This window comes from Sciurus carolinensis, chromosome 1, assembly GCF_902686445.1.
Source record: "Sciurus carolinensis chromosome 1, mSciCar1.2, whole genome shotgun sequence".
NCBI classification, from domain to species: domain Eukaryota; kingdom Metazoa; phylum Chordata; class Mammalia; order Rodentia; family Sciuridae; genus Sciurus; species Sciurus carolinensis.
Genome location: NC_062213.1, coordinates 200,691,997 through 200,707,257, shown reverse-complemented (window position 1 = coordinate 200,707,257; position 15,261 = coordinate 200,691,997).

Sequence of the window (15,261 nt, the reverse complement as noted above, 5' to 3'; positions counted from 1 at the left end):
CCCTGTAAGTGTAATGGGGTGTGGGAGGGGTTAGTTTTAGGGTTAGAGTGAGGGTTAGGGAGGGGGCAAGAATGGAGGAAAGAAGGACTGTATAGAGGGAAAAGAGGGGTGGGCGGGGTGGGGGGAAGGGAAAAAATAACAATGAATCAACCAACGTTGCCCTATGTAAATTTATGATTACACAAATGGTACGCCTTTACGCCACGTACGGAGAAACAACATGTATCCCATTTGTTCACAATAAAAATAAATTAAAAAAAAAAAAGAGCCCTTTTCCTTCTTCCATCACTGACGCCTGGCACTAGCCACTTAGAAACAAGAACAAAGACTCAGGTCCTGCATTGCGTGGACCACAGGGTGACACATGGACCTGCTGGGCAGGGGAGGCCCGGCTCAGCCTCTCCCACCCTGGCCACGCTGGAGACAGTCAGTGTGTGAAAGGCGGAGGCGTTGGTGACGCGTGGATGCAGCGCGTGCTGCAGAGCGCGTGGTCCTGGCTCGGTGACACCTCTGCCTCTCCCGCTCATTCACTCGTTCATCCCTTTACCACCTACGTGTTGGGCACCGTGCCCGACTCGGCAGGCGGGCCACACCAGCATGGACGGCAGCCTGCCGGGCCGGGAGCTCCGGTGCCAGGGGATGAGACAGACCAAAACGACCCAGGAAAGGGAAACTGAGGCAGATGGTGGCGGCGCCACTTCCCGGTCCCCGTCCTGCCCCTCCCACGCCCTTCCCAGGTGAGGCTCTTCTGCGTTCCTCTCCCCCCCACTGTCTCCCTCCCTGGCGCAGGGGACCAAGTCCACATCCCGGCTGTGCCCGCTGGGCCAGCGGGCACCCACCGCTGAACCTCGCCTCAGCCGACTTCGTCTCCCCGGCCTCAGGCCCTTTTGTCGCCCTCCTGCCTCTGCCCAAAGCTTTCCAGACCCCCAAACCCCTACTCAGGCCTGGGCTTCCCTGTCCGCTCCCCAGAGGCCTGCCCTGACCCCCAGTCTGCAGCCCCTTCTGCTCTGCTCACTCTGAGGTCCCTGAGGGCGGGGACCAAGCCTGTGGCCTCTCAGCGTCATGCCAGGGCCAAGTCCAGAACCGCATCTGGCATTTGGTTGACGTTCAGTAGTGGACGCGGCGGCCTGGGGCGCGCCCTCCAGCTTGGCTGCGCAGGCCGTCGGGGTCACGGCTGACGGGCACCGACCTCGCTGCCCTGCCCAGGACCAGGAGACAGCATAGGGTCGCACAGGCCAGCCTGAGCGAAGACCCAAGTTCACGTTCAAAGTGCCGTCTCCCCCGCAGGCCAGCGGCTTTCGCACCGCCCACACGGCTGCGCGCTGCAAGGCGCGCCATCCTAAGCCGGGACCTCGTGTTGGTGTGAGCGTGTGGAGGGTGCCATCGGCTCTCCCCACTCCGCCTGTCCTGGGCCGGCGTCACCGGAGCAGAGGGACACCCTGAACTCACTCCCGTCCACGCCGTCCCGGGAAGGCGAGGGCTAGGAGACCGACAGGGCAGCGATCAGCCTGTAGCCTTGCTCCTGGCTCGGCCGGGCTGAGCAGGAGGCTGTGGTGACCGGGCCTTCCCCTCGGCCATCACCTGAGGCTGGGGGTGGACACTGAGGTGTGCAGGGAGCCACGAGGGGAAGCCCAGGTGGCGTGTGAGGTGGCGTGTGAGGTTGGGTCCTCAGTGACGGTGTCTGCTGAGGGCCTGGGTGGACTGGGGACAGCCCTCGGCCGCGGCCCCCAGCGAGCCTCTGACCACAGGTGTTCTGAGGCCTGCTCCCTGCGGCTGAGGACGCAGGCTTTTCCTCCTAAGTCCAAACCCCCACAGCCTGAGGCTCAACGGAAACCGCTCTGCCTCCCGGACCCCACTGCTAGGACCCCACTGCCCCAGGCCAAGAGGCCAGTGTTGGCCTGCCAGGACGGGGTCCCCGGAGGCTCAGCTCGTGGGGCAGGAGTGAGGGAGACTTTGAGAATCTCCATGGCCTAGATGTGGCGTGCATGTGAGGCAGAGACCCCCAGCCTCGGAGACCTGGCTGTCGCTCCTTCCCATTTCCAACAAATTCTGACCAACTCCTGGCCACGGCTGCCTCCACCCCTCCTGGGGAAGCCCCTGTCTGAGAGGAAGGCTCGCGGTGCCAGTGCCCGCTGTGTGGGGCAGAGCTCTGGCCTGTGGGCCAACACCCGCGCCCGCCCTTGGGCAAGTCAGGGGCCTCTCTGAGCATGGTTTCCTCCTCTGTAGAGTGGGGTTGTCACACCACCTCAGGCCACCTGACGGGTGTAGGTAAAGTGCCTAGCGCAGTGTCTGGCACGTGGTACGTGCCTAATAAATGTGAGGTATTATTTGAAACAGGGCCCATGCACATGTTGTAAGAGGGGGTGTCCTGTTTTGGGGGCGGTCCACCCTGCCTGGACTGGCACACAGTAAGGACTGAGGGGAGGGGAAGATCCAGGTCACATCTCCATTAAACAACCAAGAGAGGGCTGTGCCCCAGAGTCTGTGGGGGAGCTGGCTCCCATGGGACTGTGTGCCAGGGAGGGCTGGCCAGGGGCGGGGTGGGCAGGGGGTGAGGTCTGGGGACCACTCAGGTCCTTTCCGGAATCCTTGTTTGGAAACTCTTGGGACAGAGGACAGGCATGAGGCATAGTGTAGAACAGCAGGATGTGGGGACAAGCCCTCTCCTCCAGGGCAGGACCTGCCCCCATCTGGCCGTGGGTACACTCCATCCCCTCTGGGCTGATACTTGACCCTGAGATCTTGTGGTTTTTTGTTTTTTGGGGGCACCAGGGATTGAACACAGGGACACTCAACCACTGAGCCACATCCCCAGCCCTGTTTTGTGTTTTACTTAGAGACGAGGTCTCACTGAGTTGCTTAGCACCACCCTTTTGCTGAGGCTGGCTTTGAACTCAGAATCCTCCTGTCTCAGCCTCCTGAGCTGCTGGGGTCACAGGCCTGCGCCACGGCACCTGGTTGGGATCTTGGTTTTCGTTTTCTTTTTGCACTGGGGTTGGATCCAGGGGTTCTCTCCACTTCGCTGCACCCCCAGCGAAGTTCATTTTATTTTGAAACAGGGCTTCACTAAGTTGCCCAGGCTGGCCTGGAACTTACCCTCCTCCTGCCTCAGGCTCCTGGGTACCCCTGGGGTCTTTTGGCCGGATGACAATGGAGATGAGCGGAGCCAGGCTGGGGACATGCAGGCCAGGTGAGGTGGTTCCTCAGGGTGGGATGAGACTGTGGGGGGCGCGCTCAGCTCAGGCTCAGCTCAAGACTTTCCGGGTGCTGAGGAGTCACTACAGCAGTGGGAGAGCGCTCAGGGCACCCTGGCCTTGTGTACAGAGCTGGCCCCGGTTGAGGGCGGCACTCACAAGCTCCGGGGGCTGCCAATGGGATGAGAGCCGAGGCCCCAGGGCACTTGCCCTGCGTCCTGTGGTGATCCCCATCTCAGGCCTCGCTGCTCACCTTGCCATGCCTCCCGACCAGCTGGGTGGGCTCAAGGGCCTCCTGGTCCTGCTGGGTGGGCCTCCTGAAGGGCCCAGCTCTCAGGGCTCCATGCCCCCGGCTGTGAAGAGGGCTCAGTGGTGGCCCCACCATGAGTCCACCAGGAAACTCCGAATGTGATCTCATTTGGAATAAGGATCTTGCAGGTGCCGTTGAGGTGGACATGGAGGAAGAGGCCGTCCTGTGTTAGGGAGGCCCCAAGTCCAACAGTGGTGTCTTCCTAGGACCCAGAAAAGGAGCAGGCTCACAGACACCTGGGAAGGCATGTGCGTGATACCGCCATTTACCGGTGACAAGTTCTACTCCTTCTAATGTTGAAGTTTGAACACTAGAGAAGCAGCCAAGGCAAGCATATTAAGCAGGTTTTATTTAAAGGTAATAATACAGACTTCTCCCGGCAGGAAGAAGGGGGCCATGGCTGATGTTCTAAAGTCCCAAGAAGTGAGCGCACCCTCCATCTTTTATAGGTTGAGGTCTCTTTTGTCCTCCAGTTCTCTTCCTCTTATCTCTCCTTCCTGCCTACATGACTAGACCTGGTTTTGCTTTAAGTGAGAAGCCATGGGCAGGGGGAGGGCCAGGGTGATTCAGGCAGGTAAGGGCCCAGGGGGCATTAATTAGCAGCTCCATGCTTGCACTCCTTGATAAAGGCAGGTAAATTTGGTAATCAATGGGCTCCGGAGATCCTTGACATTCCATTCTCCCAGGGGCAGTCTCCAACTTCCAGAGGCAGATGGCTTCATGGCTTCATTTCCTCTAATTGACCCAATTTCCTATTTCTACACTAACTACCTGTCCTTAATTCTGGCTTCATGCGGAGGCAGCAGGACTGGCACCCTTACCTGCCCAGCTCCCCAGGAGCCAGAAGCACCTGAGCCTGGGGCTGATCCTTGACCTTGGACTCCTGGCACCCAAAGCTGCTAGCGGATGAGATTCAGCCGCTGTAGGCACCATGTCTGTGGGCGGCAGCTGCTGATGGCCGCGCACCCCGCGTGCAGCCTGCACGGGTGATGGCTGTCCAGCCCCCGCTCAGACCCTAGTCGGCTTCTCAGCGGCCCGTGGCCAATGGCTGTGAGCAGGCAGAACCTCGGGGCAGGGCCGGGCCGAGCCCTGCTGGCCTCACACGGGGCCTCCCGACCCACGCCGGAGTGCGGCTGAGTTCGGGATGCAGCGTGGCCGGTGTCCTTGAAGAAAGGGGGCCTGCAGTGGACCTGCACTGCGCAGAGGGACACCCGGGGAGGACAGGGGATGCGGCCACCAGGAAGTCACGCACAGACCCTCAGAGGAAACAGTGGTGCTGCTGGTTACCGGCGAGGGGCTCTGCTTCCTCGGGTGTTGGCGTATGACACCTGAGAAGCAGGCCGAGGAAAGCACGTTAGGCAGGTTGACTTAAAGGTAAAGGGAGGGAGGAGGGGCCATGGCGAATGTTCTAGAGTCCTCACAAGTGAGCGCACCCTGGGCTGAAGCCAGAATTGGGGACAGGCAGTTAGTGTAGAAATAGGGGATCATCAGGTCAAATCGAGGAAATGGAGGCCATGAAAACCATCTGCCTCTGGATGTTGGAGACTGCCCCTGGGAGAATGGAATGTCAAGGATCTCCGGAGCCCATTGATAACCAAATTAACCTGTGCTTGTCAGGGACTCCAGGCAGGGAGCTGCTAACGAATGCCCCCTGGACCCTTGCCTGGCTGAAGCTCTCTGGCCCTCCCCCTGCCCATCCCTTCTCACTTTTTACATCTCACCTGCAAAACCAGGCCTCGTCAGGCAGGCAGGAAGGAGAGATAAGGGGGGAGAGAACTGGAGGACAAAAGAGACTTTAACCTATAAAAGATGGAGGGTGCGCTCACTTCTTGGGACTTTAGAACATCAGCCATGGCCCCCTTCTCCCTCCGGGGAGAAGTCTGTATTATTACCTTTAAATAAAACCTGCTTAATCTGCTTGCCTTGGCTGCTTCTCTAGTGCTCAGACTTCAACATTAGAGGGAGCAGGAGTCCTCACCAGTCAACGGCGGTTATCAGGGTCTCCTTTGCTCTTTTCTCTGCCCCGTATCTCTCCTTCCTGCTGAGGTGACTAGGCCTAGCAGTTGCCAGTGCCACAGCAAAAAAGGTGAGCAGCAGACGCAGGGGGAGGGCCAGCCAGAGGCTGCAGCCTTTGGGAGGGGCTGCATTCCCAGGGCGCTGCTTCTTGAGCCCCAGTCCTCATGATACCGCTGTTTACAGGTGACGAGTTCTGCTCCTTCTAATGTTGAAGATTGAACACTAGAGAAACAGCAAGCATTTTAAGCAGGTTTTATTTAAAGGTAATAATAAAGACTTCTCCCGGCAGGAAGAAGGGGGCCATGGCTGATGTTCTAAAGTCCCAAGAAGTGAGCGCACCCTCCATCTTTTATAGGTTAAAGTCTTTTTTGTTCTCCAATTTTCTCCCCCCTTATCTCTCTCTCTTTCCTGCTACGTGACTACGTGGTTTTGCATTAAGTGAGAAGCCATGGGCAGGGGGAGGGCCAAGGTGATTCAGGCAGGCAAGGGCCCAGGGGGCATTAATTAGCAGCTCCTTGCTTGCAGTCCTTGATAAAGGCAGGTAAATTTGGTAATCAATGGGCTCTGGATCTCCTTGACATTCCATTCTTCCAGGGGCAGTCTCCAACCTCCAGAGGCAGATGGCTTCATGGCTTCATTTCCTCGATTTGACTCGATTTCCTATTTCTACACTAACTGCCTGTCCTTAATTCTGGCTTCACTCACAGTGTGACCGTGGGCCTCCGCACCCTCTGAACGCAGCTCTGAGGCTTGTTCTTAACGGACCTGTCTTCCTCTTCCTCTGCTCCCTCTCCTGCTCCTAACTTGGGGTGGGGACTAAGAGGACCCGAGTTTTCCGCCAGGCCAGCGGATCCAGGAAGTGAGAGTCTCCCAAATTAGCAAGTGAACATAAACGCGCCCGCGGGCCCTCAGGGCGGCTGGGACACCCTGGCAGGCACACCAGGGAATGTGGTCCCTCCTGGTGGCAGAATCACAGCCTCTGGGACAGGAGACCCCTGTGTTTGTCCTTTGCTAGCAAAGCAATAAAACTTCTTTTTCCTTTTTCTCAAAACCGTGTCTTCGTTATTGAATTGGCATTGGGGACCTTTAGGTTACAAAAACTACCCTACGAGTAAGAGTATTATCGCCATTTTATAGATGGGGAGATGGAAGCAGGAGGTTAGGTGATTGGCTTACGGCCACACAGCCAGCAAATGACCACGCTGGAATTTGGCCTCAGACTACCTCGAACTCCAGAGTCCGTACCTCTAAGCTATGCCCAGGGCCAGCCAGTGGCATCTTCCCTGGTATTTCTTTCCTCCCGGGCTGGCTTGGGGGTGGGCTCTGGCCTTCCTTGGGGGCAGTGCCAAGCCGGGCTTGGAGTGAGGGAGACCCCGTCTGGACCTTGCCCCGCAGGCCACTGGCAGGGACACAGGTCCTGAGCCCTCTCACGGGCGCGTGCACATGCGCGCGCACACACACACACACACACACACACACGTGCTGCCTGCGGGGCTTTGCTGTCACTGTGGCCCCAGCACTTAGTCACCGACACCCTTGGCCGCCTTCCTTTCACAGAAGCTGCTGGCCTCTCAGCTGCGGCCTTCTCTCTCAGTTTCTCTCAGTTTCTCTCAGTCTCACTTTTCGTTCTGACTGCGAAGGACTTTTTTCTCTTGATCTCTCTTATGGTTTCCACAGTGCTGGTGGCGCTGGCTCAAACCCCAAGCCTCCCAGGCTGCCACCTGCCCTGGGAGGCCGGGAGAGGCCCAGGACTTCCCTGCTCACGTCCGGCCCCCTCAGGGAGGAAGGAGGCTTGCAGATGAGGAGTGAGGTCACGGGGAGGGGCGGGGACCGGGGAGGGACGGGGACCGTGTGTCATGCAACCCTCAGCTCTGGGGAGCAATTCTGACGCAGGAGCTGGGAGCCCCTGCAGGTGCGTGGGGTCGCCAGCTGATCAGAGAGCTTCCTGAGCTGGGCACCCCAGATGTGTCACCCTCCCTGCTGGCGGGTTTGGGGGTCTCCCAGCTGACTTTACACCTGCTTCCTGAAGCTGCCGCCTGGGTCCTCCGGTCTGAGCTCGGCCTCTGGCAGCGAGATTCACTGAGGTGCTGGGCGGCCTGGTGTGGAGAAGAGGGTGGCTCGGCCCTGCAGGATCAGTTAGTTCCAGAAAGCCTGGGCTGGAGCAGCGCCCCCTACCCACAGGACACCTTCCAGACCCAGGCCCATGACTTCTTCCTCACCGGGTTATCGGGGTGGGGAATGGGCCCCGGGAACCCTGCTGTTCACGAAGTAGCTGGAAATCGGCGTTCCTCTCTCTTGTTGCGTGCCAGGCTCTCCCATTGACATACACTCACTCCCAGCTGCTTTTTTCTGATGCGACTTTGGACAAGCCACCTCTCAACTCATTTTCTTATTTACAAAATGGCTTGGAGCAGGGCCGGCGAGAGCCGTAACATACTCACAGATTTCTTTTAAAATAAATTCAAGTGTGAAAGAAGATGGCTTTTATAATGTCCACCTCACGGGATATGTGGGATAAGAGTGAGCTCATGTGGAAAGGTCTGTTAGAGGCTGACAGTGTCCCCCAAACTTGTACGTTGGCGCCCTAATCCCAGTGAGACTGTATTTAGAGAGAGGGCCTTGGAAAAGGTAACAGGTGGAAAGAAGTCCTGAGGGTGGGCCCTCATCCAATAGGACTGGTGTCCTTCCAAGAGGAGAGCATGCCAACAAGGCCATGTGCAGACAGATAAGAAGGTGGCTGTCCCCAAACTAGAGAGGTCTCAGGAGAAACCACACCTTGCCCACGCCTTGATCTTGGACTTCCAGTCTCCAGAGTGGTCTTTTGTCACACAGCACTAACCAGCTGACACAAGGCTATGATAGTTTGAATTTCCCTTTTCTTGAGACCTCTGGTCTCAGATTTCAGAGTTTTTCAGATTTTGGAATATTTGCATATACATACTGAGACATCTTGGGAATGAGACTCAAACTGAAGTCCCAAATTCATGTATGTTTCATCTATACCTTATACACACAGCTTGAAGGAAATCTATATGTATTTTTAGTGTGCCTATTTTGTGACTGCAACCTGTCACTGGATGTTAAGTGTGGGATTCTCCACTTGTGGCATTAACTGGACACTGGAAAAGTTCTAGATTTTGGAGGATTTGGGATTTCGAATTTTCAGATTAGGGCCTGGCAGAGTGGAACACACCTGCAATCCCAGATACTCAGGAGGCTGAAGCAGGAAGATCGCAAGTTCAAGACCAGTCTGGATAACTTAGCCAGATCCTGCCTGGAAACAAAAAGTAAAACGTGCCAGGGATATAGTTCAGGGGTAGAGTCGCATCCCCGGGTTCAATCCCCAGCTCTGCCAAAAACCAAAAATTAAAAAAATAAAATAATTCAGATTAGGAATGCTCGACCTGTATTGCAATGGCCACATGTGCATAGTCGAATCGTAGCTGCTCAATAAATGGCAGTCAGAATTATCGTTAGCCCAGCAACTAGCTTTAAAAACTAGAGACAGTCTCTCCCCCTGGGTCAGGGAACAGACGTATGTAGCTCTTAGCACAGAAAGGTCTCTTCTCTGTCAGGGGATGGTTGCTCCAAGGAAGTAAAGAAAATGTTTTATCAGGGCAAAGATTGAATAGATTTGCCAGAAGTTCCCTGTGAGATTGTGGGGTCTCCTGAGCTGCAGGCTCCACACCATCCTACAGGCTCCCAGCGCCCGATGACCAGCGTAACGCAGAGCTCAGGCTGCCCACAGCGCTGCAGACAGTGAATGTTTAGATGGGCTGGGGCAGGGCTCCCTGGCAACGGAGTCTGTGGAAGCCAAGCTCACCGCTTGAGCATCCTGCTACCATCACCATCGTCATCTCAGGATATCACTGATTCAGCAAATATTTATGGCGCCAAGCCAGGAAAATAAAGCACTGAAGAAATTAGGCAAATTCCCTGCCTCACGGAGGAGCCGTTTCTGGCAGGAGGTCCTGAAACTGCAGGAACCCTGTGAGCCAGAGGCAAGTTCAATGCGATTCCACACTCCAGCATCCGTGACCCAGGACACCGGCGGTCCTGCGGGACAACAGCTGCCTCCTCCGTGCTTCTGCCTGGACCCTGACTTTGTGGCCGCATGTTCGGGATAGATCCTGTCTTTGTAGTGGTAGGGCAGCGGGCGCTGGAGGCTTCCCATGGGCCCCTTTCATCTGCCCAGAACCCTCTGAAGTGGGTACCCTTGTCATCCGCATTTGACGGCTCAGGAAACCGAGCCCCAGCAGGCTTGCTCCAAGTCCCTCAGCTGTGGCTGTGGCAGAGGCGTGATTGGAGCCCCTTCAGTCTGCCTTTTTCGATGCCTTCTTGGAAAAACAACCCCTGAAGACCTCTAATTACATTTCAGTAGTGCAAGCTTTTTTTTTTTTTTTTTTTGAAGCGTTATTTTATATATATATTTAGTTGTTGATGAACCTTTATTGTACGTGGTGCTGAGAATCGAACCCAATGCCTCACACATGCTAGACAAGTGCTCCACCACCGAGCCACAACCCCAGCCCTTGAAGCATTATTAATCATTATTAATCACATGAAAAAGATTTTCAGTGTGCTGCTTACTTAATCTGAGCCCTGGGGCAGGCACCCGGCTGCTGCTGCAGGGAAGAGCTCCTGCCTGGGCTTTGCAGCCTGAGCTGGGCTCACGCCCGGTGAGGGGCCCTGGGGGCTGACCTGGTCATTCTGAGATCGGGGCCCCTCCTGGGAAAGCGCAGGCTGGGCAGGCTGCAGGCAGAGTCAGAGTCAGGGCGTGAGATGACTCATCTACCGCTACTGCTTACCCATCTCCTTTTCTCGGTCTGATTGGGCTGCTCGAAGGCCAAGCCTCCTTCCTCCTCGGTGCTGAGTAAGCAGCCTGGTCCGGTCCTGCCCACCGCTGTCCCCTCTGGAGCTTCTCTCCCCTTGCTTTCTGCACGCTAGGGGCCCCTGGGGCTGCTGGAAGTCCCCCCAGCTGCCCTCAACGAGGTCTTCCCAGCAGCCCGCTCTTGTCCTTTCTCCCCAGGGCGCTCCCTGCTTGGGGTCTTGGTTTGGATGCCTCCTCCTTAGAGAAGCCCTCCCTGACCACCCGGCCCGCCACGTTGGCAGGCTGCCTTCTCTCACGCGGCACCTTAGGCAGGGCAACGCTCTCCCCCGGCTCCCAGGCCCACGCTCACGGCCTGCTTCTCTCCATCTAGTCCCCCGACCACGCCCAGCGTCTGCCCTCCTGGCCTCTCCACCGCTCCCCGAGTCCAGCTCCCTCCTCTCTGACCTGGATGCAGCACCAGCCGCCCAGCTGCTGTCCCTGCTGCCATCCTGCCCCTCTTCCCTGGGCCACCTAGTCTAATGCAGTGGCCAGCGGATCCCTGGAAACCCCGCAGCGGGCCAGTTGCTCTCCATTCAGTCCGCGGGGCCTGCATCTTCTCCCTCCCTCTCTCAGCCCCGCCGGTGCTCCGGCCCTCTCTGGGGCTGTCACGCTGGCTGTGCCCTTGGTCTCCACGTTCTGTCTGCCTGGCTCTTGTGCCTCCCCGAGAAAGTGACGAGAACGTCCCTGACCCTTTGATGGAGTACTTGGTCCTTTTTATGCTGGGGGTGGATCCCAGGACCTGGCACATGCTCAGCAGAAGATCCGCAGCAGCAAAGAAGCCCACGACAGCTGTGGTGGCCCAGGGCTGTGGCAGTCCCTGCACTAACCGGCTGCTGGATGGGGGTCAGAACCCCCACCCCCACCCCAGCTCCCACATTCCAGGCCACATTCTGGTGCAAACTAGAAACTGCTAAGTGATAAGGAGTCCATGGGTCATTGATGACAACTTTTGTGTTTCCTCAGCCCAGACTGGGGTCCCAGTGGCCAGCAGCACCCCAGGCGTCTCGGATCTGGCCGAGGCCTGAAGGGGGGCCATGCCTGTTTCCTGGGATTTCATACTCGGGAGCCTCAGGCCAGACCAGGCCTTGTGGCCTTGGGCCTCCCATTCAGAGGGACTGGGACCTGGGGGTGGGGCTGACCCTCACCCAGCAGCTCAGAGGGACTGACCAGGGAAATCCCAGAGGGATTTTCTGAATGAACCCCACACACAGATGGGCAGGGTCCTTCCTGGCCGGGAGTGTGGCCCACCTCTGGCCGGTGGCGATAGCACGGATATGGCACCCACCGGAGGGCCTTGGGGCTTGGTTCCGGGTTTCGTTTTCGGAAAGGGCCTGGGCTCAGCACCCTGGAGGGGGCCCAAGCAGCCAGACCTCCCTCAGGCCCGCCAGGGCCCCGTCCTGGGTGGATCGGTCTCCCACAAAACGCCCTTTGAACAAAGTCCTGATGTGTCAGTGGACGAGACGGGTGCAAACCCGGTCCCCAGGAGCCCCTGTCCTAGTGGGCAGAGTTGGGTTACAGGCAAATCATTTCAGACGGTGGTGGGTCCCTTGAAGTCGGAGTGGTGATCAGGAAGGCTCTCTGGGGACGAGAGGAGGCGGCATTTGTACAATCCTTTTTTTCAGCTCCTTTGGCTTAGAACTGGTCTACAGTGCCCTTGACCTTTTTAGCGTATACGCTTTTACGATTTTTGTCATATGTCCATATCCATCACCACAACGAAGATAATGGTCTTTCCATCACTGGGAGAGGGTTCTTGGAGGACTTCTGAAGAGCTAAGGGTACAAGGTTTCAGGGAGAGGGATCAGCAAGGGCAAAGTTCCTGTGACAGGGAAGAGATTGGTGTCCCAGGGACAGAGAGGGACCAAGGTCAGGGGCCCCTCCTGGAGGCCTTCTTGGCGGGCATGGCAAGCTCAGGTCTGAATCAGCACTTTGTTGACAGCCGTGGACGGGCGAGTGAGCAGCCACCGCACCTGACCATCCAGTCTTCTGGCCTGTTCACCACCAAAGCTCTTCTGAGGAATCAGCCCTGTGGGCGGTGAAGCCCCCACTGCCTTAGTAAGCGGTTCCCCTGAAGTGATTCATATTTAACTGAGCCCTTCAGCTCCTTGGCCCCAAGAAGCCAGCAATGGTGGCACTTCAAGGCTGAGCGTCTGGCAGAGGACAGATCAATCCATCCTCCCTCAGGCTTCTATGTTTCGACCTCCTTGAAAACCTGATTTCTGAGTTGTAGGTCATGATTTGAGGGCAGGGGTGCCTTTGGTTTTTTTGGGGGGGTTTTTTTGGGGTGCTGGGGATTGAACCCAGGGCCTTGTGCTTACAAGGCAAGCACTCTACCGACTGAGCTGTCTCCCCAGCCCCTAGGGGTGCCTTTGGTTCTCTCAAATCCTCCAGGGCTGGTCCTTGGAGGCCCCTCTGTGGATTGTCAGAGACGTGGCCCTCCTGGGGAGGGAGGGTGGATAACAGCAAACACAGGCCAATCCCTTTACAGCAAATTCCTTTATATCAGAGGGCTCTGGAGAGCAGAGCGCAGCTTCCATGGCTACCCAGGAGCAGGGGCCACCCCTCAACCTACATAAGAACAGCATCTGCGGGTCCAAAGTTGCAGCAAGGGCAGCCCCCATCCTACAGATGGCTGGGCAGCCAGGGACCTGGGTTTGAATTGTGGCTCTAGAACTTACTAACTGGGTGTTGGGTAAGTTGCATGTCTGAGCACCCATCTCCCCATGGAGTGTTAAAAAGCAATCTCTCTGCAGGCTGTTGTTCCGGGCGCCTTGCAAAAGCACCTCTGATTCATTCATTCTGCACTTGTGTGTGTGGTGTGGGGATTGAACGCAGGGTCTCGTGCATGTGAAGCACCTGCTCTGTCGCTGAGCTACATGCACTGCCCCATCCGGGGACACAGGATATACCCCTGGGAATCCTCTCCTCTCTTGTACCTCCAACCAAGCTCCGCTAAAGTCAGTTGGTTCTGTTTCCTTCTTGCACTTGGTGCCTGAGTCCGTGACTAATACCGGACCAAGCTTGGTTTCCTGAGTATAAATAACTCACGTCCATTCACAACGGCCTGCCGAGCAGGGAGGTCTGGGGGAACCGGGATTCCTTGATGCAGTCTCAGCTTAAGGGGTCATGGCGGCCATGCTATGGGCGTTGGTCAAGTCTCTTTCCCTCTCTGGTCTCAGCTTCCTCCTCTATCCTTCTTGGAGGTGGAAGAAATATTGGAAATTACAAAGCCCAGTACTGGCCTCAGGAGCTCATACGGGTTCACAGTGCTGAAGCTTAGAATTAGGGAATAGGTGCCTGAGCCCCAAGGCTGGCTGTCCTGGGGAAAGGGCTTGGGGGATGACGCCCCTTGGGGTTCAGACGGAAAGTCTCTCCGCCCCCAGCCATCATGCCATACGAATTAAACTCTTTCATCCTCAGAACGACCCTGGCAGTAGATAGCAGTGTTCTCATATTAGGAATGAAGACACTGAGGCTCAGAGGGTGAGCCTCACACAGCTAATAAATGGTAGAGTTGGAATTTGACCAGGACTGTTTGGGTCAAACAGAGCTGAAAGTGCCCTGCGGAAGCCCCCAGGCCCAGACAGGGACCCAGGCCTATGTCCCTCACTCTCCCAGGGTCTCAGGATAAAGGGACCTTGATTTCATTGATTCCTAGCCTGAGTCTTACTGATGAGGGTACAGAGGCCCAGAAGGGGGAAGTCATGGGGCTAGATGCTGACCTGGGTTCCGCTCTGGACTCCTGACTCCTCCTCTGGTCTTCCCACATTTGGAGTCGCCACCTGTCAAGCTGGAGCTGAGGTGAAACCCAACCCTGGCTGCAGTATCCGCACTGCCACCATGTACAGCAGGCTGGCTCGAGCTGAGGGGTAGCACGTGGCCACTCACTTGACATCCCCAAGGGGATGGGAAGGAAGGCCCTGGCCTCTATGATGCCCTCCTATGGGCCTGCCCCAGTGCCCGACGCCCTGCAGGAGTCACCCCTTGCCTGGAAGAGGGGAGGCCATGCTAGAGAGGCAAGGGGAATCCCAGGCCATGAGCGTTTCAGCTGTGGTCCAGAAGCCTGAGGTCTGGGGCCATCGCCGGGGCCTGGGGGCCTGGGGAGTGGGGCGAAGGGAAGCAGGGCCTTCATACTTCTTCACTTGCATTTCAGAAAGCTCACCACGTCCGCCATTTTGCTGAGAGCCCTTGGCAAGGGTCGGAGGGCTGCCTGGGAGTTCCGCCACTTCTGGAGAGGAGGGAACAGGCTCCAGGGGTCCCCGTCTCCTGGCATTCAGGAGGGTGTGTCGCCCCCTCGTCACTGGGCACAGCCGGCTTGTGTGACCACATTTGTGACCAAGCCAGGTCCTAACAGACACTGCGGCTTCTGTCTTGCGCACTTGGGTCGCTTGCTCTGGGGGAGCCGGCTGCTCCAGCGGGCAGGAAGACTCAGCCCTGGGGCGGCTCCTCTGGACGCACGTCCTCCAGCCCCATGAGGCTTCAGATGACCACAGTCCACCAACCTCCCTGACCCGAGCCAGAACCTCCTGGAAGTCCTGATCGCTGGCTGGCAGAAAGGTGCCACGGAAGGCTGACCCTGGTGCGTTCCTTTGTTGGAACTGGGACCTGGACTCCGGGACGCCCTCTCCGAGGCGCCCTCGCCCTTTTCATTTTTCATTTTGAGACAGGGTCTCCCTACGCCGCCCAGGGTGGCTCCAACTTTCGAGCCTCCTTGCCTCAGCCTCCTCTGTTGCTGGGATTACAGAAGTGCCCCATCACGCCTGTATTATCCTTGTTTTAAGCCACTAAATTTTGAGGAACGTGGCAGTGGATAAATAATGCACTCAGAGAGCAGAAATGACTTGCCTGCTGTCACATGGCCACACCAGGAC